The sequence below is a fragment of the Bufo bufo genome, chromosome 11 (assembly GCF_905171765.1).
Source record: "Bufo bufo chromosome 11, aBufBuf1.1, whole genome shotgun sequence".
Classification (NCBI taxonomy): domain Eukaryota; kingdom Metazoa; phylum Chordata; class Amphibia; order Anura; family Bufonidae; genus Bufo; species Bufo bufo.
The window spans coordinates 75,266,471-75,275,852 of record NC_053399.1 but is presented as its reverse complement, the minus strand read 5'-3'; positions in this window follow the sequence as shown (position 1 = coordinate 75,275,852).

The window sequence follows — 9,382 nt, the reverse complement described above, 5'->3', positions numbered from 1 at the left end:
CATGTCAAACAAATCTTATAGATTTTTTTGACTGGGTGACTAAAATAATAGGCGGTGGAGGTGCAGTAGACATCGCATATCTAGATTTTAGTAAGGCTTTTGACACTGTCCCACATAGAAGACTTATCAATAAACTGCAGTCATTGAGCATGGACTCCCATATTGTTGAGTGGATTAGGCAGTGGCTGAGTGACAGACAACAGAGGGTTGTAGTCAATGGAGAACATTCAAAACAAGGTCATGTTACCAGTGGGGTTCCACAGGGATCTGTACTGGGACCAATTTTGTTTAATATCTTCATAAGTGATATTGCAAAAGGCCTCGATGGTAAGGTTTGTCTTTTTGCTGATGACACAAAGATATGTAACAGGGTTGATGTTCCTGGAGGGAAACGCCAAATGGAAAAGGATTTAGGAAAACTAGAAGAATGGTCAGAACTCTGGCAACTGAAATTTAATGTGGATAAGTGCAAGATAATGCACCTGGGGCGTAAAAACCCAAGGGCAGAATATAGAATATTTGACACAGTCCTGACCTCAGTATCTGAGGAAAGGGATTTAGGAGTAATTATTTCAGAAGACTTAAAGGTGGGAAGACAATGTAATAGAGCAGCACGAAATGCCAGCAGAATGCTTGGATGTATAGGGAGAGGTATAAGCAGTAGAAAGAGTGAAGTGCTTATGCCGCTGTACAGAACACTGGTGAGACCTCACTTGGAGTATTGTGCGCAGTACTGGAGGCCATATCTCCAGAAGGATATAGATACTCTAGAGAGAGTTCAGAGAAGAGCTACTAAACTAGTACATGGATTGCAGGATAAAACTTACCAGGAAAGGTTAAAGGACCTTAATATGTATAGCTTGGAAGAAAGAAGAGACAGAGGGGATATGATAGAAACTTTTAAATACATAAAGGGAATCAACTCGGTAAAGGAGGAGAGCATATTTAAAAGAAGAAAAACTACCACAAGAGGACATAGTTTTAAATTAGAGGGGCAAAGGTTTAAAAGTAATATAAGGAAGTATTACTTTACTGAGAGAGTAGTGGATGCATGGAATAGCCTTCCTGCAGAAGTAGTAGCTGCAAATACAGTGAAGGGGTTTAAGCATGCATGGGATAGGCATAAGGCTATCCTTCATATAAGATAGGGCCAGGGACTATTCATAGGATTCAGATATATTGGGCAGACTAGATGGGCCAAATGGTTCTTATCTGCCGACACATTCTATGTTTCTATGTTTCTAATACAGAGGGTTCACCACAAGATGTAAACCATTGGTGAGCCTCAAAAACAGGAAGGCCAGATTAGAGTTTGCCAAACGACATCTAAAAAAGCCTTCACAGTTCTGGAACAACATCCTATGGACAGATGAGACCAAGATCAACTTGTACCAGAGTGATAGGAAGAGAAGAGTATGGAGAAGGAAAGGAACTGCTCATGATCCTAAGCATACCACCTCATCAGTGAAGCATGGTGGTGGTAGTGTCATGGCGTGGGCATGTATGGCTGCCAATGGAACTGGTTCTCTTGTATTTATTGATGATGTGACTGCTGACAAAAGCAGCAGGATGAATTCTGAAGTGTTTCGGGCAATATTATCTGCTCAAATTCAGCCAAATGCTTCAGTACTCATTGGACAGCGCTTCACAGTGTAGATGGACAATGACCCAAAGCATACTGCAAAAGCAACCAAAGAGTTTTTTAAGAGAAAGAAGTGGAATGTTATGCAATGGCCAAGACAATCACCTGACCTGAATCCGATTGAGCATGCATTTCACTTGCTGAAGACAAAACTGAAGGGAAAATGCCCCAAGAACAAGCAGGAACTGAAGACAGTTGCAGTAGAGGCCTGGCAGAGCATCACCAGGGATGAAACCCAGTATCTGGTGATGTCTATGTGTTCCAGATTTCAGGCTGTAATTGACTGCAAAGGATTTGCAACCAAGTATTAAAAAGTGAAAGTTTGATTTATGATTATTATTCTGTCCCATTACTTTTGGTCCCTTAACAAGTGGGAGGCACATATGCAAACTGTTGTAATTCCTACACCGTTCACCTGATTTGGATGTAAATACCCTCAAATTAAAGCTGACATTCTCCAGTTAAAGCACATCTTGTTTGTTTCATTTCAAATCCATTGTGGTGGTTTATAGAGCCAAAAATGTTAGAATTGTGTTGATGTCAATATTTATGGACCTGACTGTATATTGCACATCTGTGATTACACGTGCATAAGTGATTGTCACATTAAGGCCAGAAATACACCTTTTTGGTTACTGGGGTGAAAAAAGCCTCTGATATACTGCACATCTGTGATTACACGTGCATTTATGGTCAGGGCTAGGACAACGTCGGCGCACGCAGAGAAACCTACCCTGAACATAGTGGCTGAATTGTGCCGGAAGCCACGGGCGCGGGTACACCAGTGAGAAAAGGGGGCATACCTGATGGAAACCTGAGAAAAAAAGGGCGGGAGGGAGGGGCGTGAGGCTCGGGCGCCTGGCTGAACGGAGGGAAGGGGACTAAATAGCCAGACGCCCCTCCCACAAATGCAGGCTGGTAACAGCCTTATAATTTATGGTCAGGGCTAGGACAACGTCGGCGCACGCAGAGAAACCTACCCTGAACATAGTGGCTGAATTGTGCCGGAAGCCACGGGCGCGGGTACACCAGTGAGAAAAGGGGGCAAAAAACAACCGGTAGGTACAACACTTTTATTTACAAATTACAAAGCCAGAGAACGAAAGGCATGAGATATCTCAGTTTGAGGATTGGGTATATACCTGGTAAAGCAGGAGGATCACCACCGCCCCATGGACCGGATGACGTGAGCCGGCACCTGATGACGGGAAGCAGCGGAGGCTGCCCCTATACGAAATGAGTGCCCTGAAATTACCTTGGGGTCATAGCCTAAACCCTGGGCGAGGGCACGGATATAAGCGATGAATTGAGAGGTGCTGAGAGGCTTGCCTGCATGTGGCAAGGGTGGACTGTCGGGCAATGAATCTCGGATGAGTGCTGTCAGTTGATGCAGCACCTGGACTGGGCACCAATTGTTCAAAGTCGGGTAGAACTTGATTTCAGAGGGAGGACCCGTCGGATTGGTTTTGGTGGAGGGTAGAAGCAGAGTGTAATGGCCCTGGCCCCATGACAGATGTTGCTTCAGAGGATGGTTTTTACGATTTGGACCAGCCAGAACCTCTCCGGGCCGGAGGAACCCATAAAAAGCGAGATACATAGCCGCTTTCAGAATCAGGCTAGTGGAGGGCCCAAAAGGATTACCATCCAATGACGAGGAGAGATCCCTGAACAATTCGCTGGATACTGGCTTCCTATGGCTCACGGATCCCTTCCCTTCCTTTTGAATGCCCCGGAGAGTGGCTTTAATAGCTTGGATGGAAAAATAGGACCTGTGATGAGGATTGGCCAGCATAGCGTGATGTTGAAGTCCGGCCGAATAAAGTCTGATGGTACCATACGACAGAGAGAGATGCAAGTGACAATAGGCCAGGAAGGCCATGATGTAGGAGATCTCGGAGTGTTGACCCCTTGGATGATTCCTAGAGAATTTATCAAACGCCCTTAGGCCAGCCTGATAATTCCTCGCCGTATTACGTGACAACGATTTAGCGACCAGGCCCTCGGCCTCCTCTAAGAGCGAATCTAAACCAGAATGAGGGTGCTGAATTGGGGCACCGGGGTGCCTGACCGATCCGCGTCGGGCATTTCCTGAAAGAAAATTGCAAAATTAGCACGGGAAAGCGCGTCCGCAGCCCTATTCTGTTCGCCTGAGATGTGTACGCAGCGCATGTGAAAATTGTGGTGGAGGGATAACCACACTAACTTGCGTAATAACGCCATGATCCTGAGGGACTGGGCCCTGCCCTTGTTGACGATGTCCACCAAGGTCTGGCTATCCGTAACGAACGTCACGGAAGAGTTAGACCAGAGGTGACCCCAGGCCTGAGCAGCCGCCACTATGGGATATAGTTCCAAAAGGGGGGAAGATTTTAGAGCTGCAGAGTCCGAGGCTAATTCTGGCGGCCATCCGGCAGCCAGCCAATGAGATCTGAAAATGGCAGCGAACCCGGAGGAACCGGCGGCGGCGGAGAAAACCATGAGGGAAGAGGAATCCCACTGCGGAACGAACAAGGAAATGCCGTTCCAGTTAGCGAGAAAACTGCTCCACATGTCGAGATCTGCAATGGCCTGGCTGTCCAAATGGACGACAGAATCTTGTTCCGGGGCCGAGGGCAGGAGACATAGCAACCTGGAAAGGAAGGCCCTGCCTTGAGGCATAATTCTGGTGGCGAAATTAAGCATCCCCAGCAAGAATTGGAGCTCCGCCCTGGTCAGCGAGTGAGACTGGACTGCCTGGGAGATGGCTGAGCGAATCCTGAGCAACTTCTCGCTGGGGAGGCTAGCTTCCATTCTAACGGTATCTAGAATAATGCCCAGGAAGATGACTGTAGTGGCCGGACCCTCAGTCTTGGCCGTGGCCACGGGGACCTGGAGTCGGGAAAAAATATCCAGAAGTGAATGGGGAATGGAAGGGACCTGACTGGGCCTTTCAATGAGGAGAAAATCGTCCAAGTAGTGAACGACCATGGATAAGCCACCGTGATGGTTGAGAATCCAGTGCAGGGCTTTAGCAAGCTGTTCAAAAGCCAAGGGCTGCTCTTGGAGCCAAAAGTAAGCCGGTTGGCAAAATAAAATCTATCTGCCCACTGGATGCCGTAGTACTTCCAAAGCTGCGGGTGTATTGGAAGCAGCTTAAAAGCGTTGGCAATATCTACCTTGGCCAACCAAGCCCCGACACCTGCTTGAAGAATGTACTGGATGGCCTCGTCAACTGAGGAATATTGCATGGAATATTCCTCAGACGGAATGAGTGAATTAAGACTGGGGATGGAGGACATATGAGGCGTGGAGAGATCATAAATGAGAGGTTTTTTATTTGAAGATTACTTCGTGACCAGGCCGATAGGGTTGATGCGCCACGACCGGAATGGGATCTGAAGGAAAGGACCAATGACGAACCCTTTGTCGACCTCTGCCTGAATGAGAGTGGTCACCGCCTCAGGGTCACTGGAGGCGGATAGCAGATTGGGGCCCAACCAGCAGCCCTGAGGGGGCGTGATAATGCCGGTGTGAAACCCCTCTCTGCACCCATCCAATAAGAAGGCGACAAAGGAACGATCTGGGTGGTCCTGCAGGAGTGCAGCCAGTAACTCCAAGTTGAGGTCGGCTAGTCAGGAGTCCCTGGCTGACTTCCCGGGACAGGAAGGACGAGGGTGGGCCCGAAAACAAAGGGAGCAGATGTGCAGTGCCCGGCACGCATTGAAAGCACAGCCCTTGGCATTAAAATTATTGCACACCTGGCTACTGCCAAGGTACACAATGGGCCTACCCAGTTTATCTAATGATGAGGAAGACCTGGAGGACCCGGACGGACCTGGAGTGGGCGCTGACTGAGGATCTTGCACCGGATTAGGGCACCATTCTGTGGAATGAAAGATGGACTGGCAGATGGCACACAGGGGAGCCTTCAGACCTGCGAAGTGCCGGCAGAACAGCTCCATGTCCAAGTCTGCCCAGTTGGACATGAACTGAAATTGATTCAGGGTTGCGGCGGCTTTGGCAGAAAACGAACGATGATAATCGTAAAATGCCGAGCCGCCGTACTTGTGCCCCAAATCCGTAATCCGGTACAAGTAAGTATCTAATTCTTCCCTGCGATTGGGATGGGCGGAGCATATTACATCCCTGTAGAGGCTGAAGGCCAGGACGAACTTGGAAACCGACAGCTTCCTATTTAACCGAGCATCCTTGGCCTTCAACACCACGGAAACCTCTCCGCAATTAATCACCCGATTTTCGGAGATATCCTGGGAGGCAATCAAAATGGATGCTAAATTAACGTCCTTGCCTGCCAAGATATCCTTCTTAATATGCTCCGGAACGAAATGGGAAGGAGCAATTTGGGGGGTGGCAGAAGGCCTACCTGCAACGTCCGGAGGAATGGCAGGAATGACTGCCGAACCCGGATATTGCGGTGAGGCTGCTGGTCTGGATTCTAAAACCGCGACCCTATTCTGGATGTCCGTGACTGAGCTAACGAGTCCGGAGATGGATGACTGGATCTGAGCTAGAGCCAGCCGGATGGAGTCGCTATTGGACTGCTCCGCTGTCGGACCCGGAGTGGTCATCAGGAGCCGGTATAATTCGGCCTTGCGGGCAGTCGCGGGATGCCGGATCCCCCTGCGATTGAGTTCGGCGATTAACTTTGGCACAGTCCAGCTCCTTAGAGATGTGTTGCTATAATGCCCCGAGACGGATGATCCTGGCATGGAGAGGTTGTCCTACATATCGGACATGTGAGACATGATAACCTGACGGAATGTGAACGGATTTGGAAAGACGACTTCCAAAAACCCCGACCGATTAAGTGGAGAACTGATAAAAAGAACGGATTTGAGTATCAAACTGACAGTTAAACCCTACCCTAGTGACCGTCTTTGAGCCGACTTACCTGGAATTGCCTCGAAATTCCTAGATGAAAACGAAGGAGAGAAGGAAAAATAACAACTGCCCAATCTAAAGGAAGGAACAACCGACATCAGAATAGATGAAAACCCTAAGAAAATGCAGACAAAACCTGGCCGCTCCAGGAACATTGACATCCTGGGCGATCCAGGAACATTGACAACCTGGGCGATCCAGGAACATTGACAACCTGGGCGATCCAGGAACATTGACAACCTGGGCGATCCAGGAACATTGACAACCTGGGCGATCCAGGAACATTGACAACCTGGGCGATCCAGGAACATTGACAACCTGGGCGATCCAGGAACATTGACAACCTGGGCGATCCAGGAACATTGACAACCTGGGCGATCCAGGAACATTGACAACCTGGGCGATCCAGGAACATTGACAACCTGGGCGATCCAGGAACATTGACAACCTGGGCGATCCAGGAACATTGACAACCTGGGCGATCCAGGAACATTGACAACCTGGGCGATCCAGGAACATTGACAACCTGGGCGATCCAGGAACATTGACAACCTGGGCGATCCAGGAACACTGACAACCTGGGCGATCCAGGAACACTGACAACCTGGGCGATCCAGGAACACTGACAACCTGGGCGATCCAGGAACACTGACAACCTGGGCGATCCAGGAACACTGACAACCTGGGCGATCCAGGAACATTGACAACCTGGGCGATCCAGGAACACTGACAACCTGGGCGATCCAGGAACATTGACAACCTGGGCGATCCAGGAACATTGACAACCTGGGCGATCCAGGAACATTGACAACCTGGGCGATCCAGGAACATTGACAACCTGGGCGATCCAGGAACATTGACAACCTGGGCGATCCAGGAACATTGACAACCTGGGCGATCCAGGAACATTGACAACCTGGGCGATCCAGGAACATTGAAAATATGGGTGAACCAAGGACCCTGGAAAACGAAAAGACCATGGGACAGAAGTAGATTGAGACGACAAAACCGGCTGTCACAAAACAGTAAATCGAAAATGTCCCTTGTACCTGAACCTGCCAATTCTGGTATTATGATGCTGCCCCTTTTTTTTTTTTTTTTGTACAGCCTAAGTATAGCTGCTCTGAGTTTAAATGGGCATGTATATTAAGGGCGGTTTTTATTTTAATTTTATTTTACCGCAGATAAACTGTTGTGGGTTGTGGAGCACTAATGAGCTGCGCCCCTCCTGAGACACAGGAGTACTGCCTGCATCATAAAACCACAATTGAGAGCACCTTCTGAGCTGGAAGCCCTAATAGCATAACTGGATTCCAGGAAATATTCAGGACTCAGACCATGCTGAACGAGCGTGTCTATTAAAGTCATCCTGAGCCGGCATGTGACCGGCAGATCGCAGCAGCTAAGATGCCGCTCCCCCCAACCCAGCCGCCCGCAGCCCTGAGAGCGGACATGCTGGGGAAGAGCGGCATCACAACCCCGCACCCAGGGCTGGAGACCAGGACGGGCATGAGGCACAGCTGGAACGGAGCCGGCTGAGCCCCGATTACCTGGCAGACTGCGTGTAGCGATGCGGACGTCGGCGGCACGTAACCCAGAATACCGGAAGTAAGGAGGAAGGGAGCACGATACGCTGCTGATGCGTGAGGCTCGGGCGCCTGGCTGAACGGAGGGAAGGGGACTAAATAGCCAGACGCCCCTCCCACAAATGCAGGCTGGTAACAGCCTTATAATAAGTGATTGTCACATTAAAGGGTTTCTACCACTTCGTTTTCACATAATTAGCTTTCAGACACTAGCGATCCGCTAGTGTCTGCTCTACCAAACCATCCTAATATAATAGCTTTTGGGGCAGCCGTTTCGCTAAAAAAAGAACTTATATTGATATGCTAATGAGCCTAGTGTCTGAAAGCTAATTATGTGAAAACGAAGTGGTAGAAACCCTTTAAGGTCAGAAATACGCCTTTTTGTTTACTGGGGTGAAAAAAGCCTCTAATATATTGCACATCTGGGATTACACGTGCATAAGTGAGTGTCACATTTAGGCCACAAATACCGCTGTCATATAGAGTTTAATACCCTACATCAGGGTTTTTATTGGCGGTAATTTTTTTTTAACAGACTTAACCACTTTTTACTTTGCTTTGTAAACGCTAACTATGAGGCAAACATCTAATAAGGGACGCAGTCATGGTCGTGGTGGTGGTGCCTCTGTTGCAGGGAGAGGACATGGGCATTCTGCCACAACTACACGTCCTACTGAACCTACTACCTCAGGTCCCAGTAGCCGCCAGAATCTACAGCAATATTTGGTCGGGCCGAATGCCGTTCTAAGGATGGTAAGGCCTGAGCAAGTACAGGTGCTAGTCAATTGGGTGGCCGACAGTGGATCCAGCACGTTCACATTATCTCCCACCCAGTCTTCTGCAGAAAGCGCACAGGTGGCGCCTGAAACCCATGCCCATTAGTCTGTCACATCACCCCCGTGCATATCGGGGAACCTGTCTGAGCCTCAAGTCATGCAGCAGTCTCTTATGCTGTTTGAAGACTCTGCTGGCAGGGTTTCCCAAAGGCATCCACCTAGCCCTTCCCCAGGGGTGGAAGACATAGAATGCACTGACGCACAACCACTTATGTTTCCTGATGAGGACATGGGAATACCACCTCAGCACGTCTCTGATGATGACGAAACACAGGTGCCAACTGCTGCGTCTTTCTGCAGTGTGCAGACCGAAAAGGAGGTCAGGGAGGAAGACTGGGTGGAAGACGATGCAGGGGACGATGAGGTCCTAGACCCCACATGGAATAGAGGTCGTGCCACTGACTTTCAGAGTTCGGAGGAAGAGGCAGTGGTGAGAC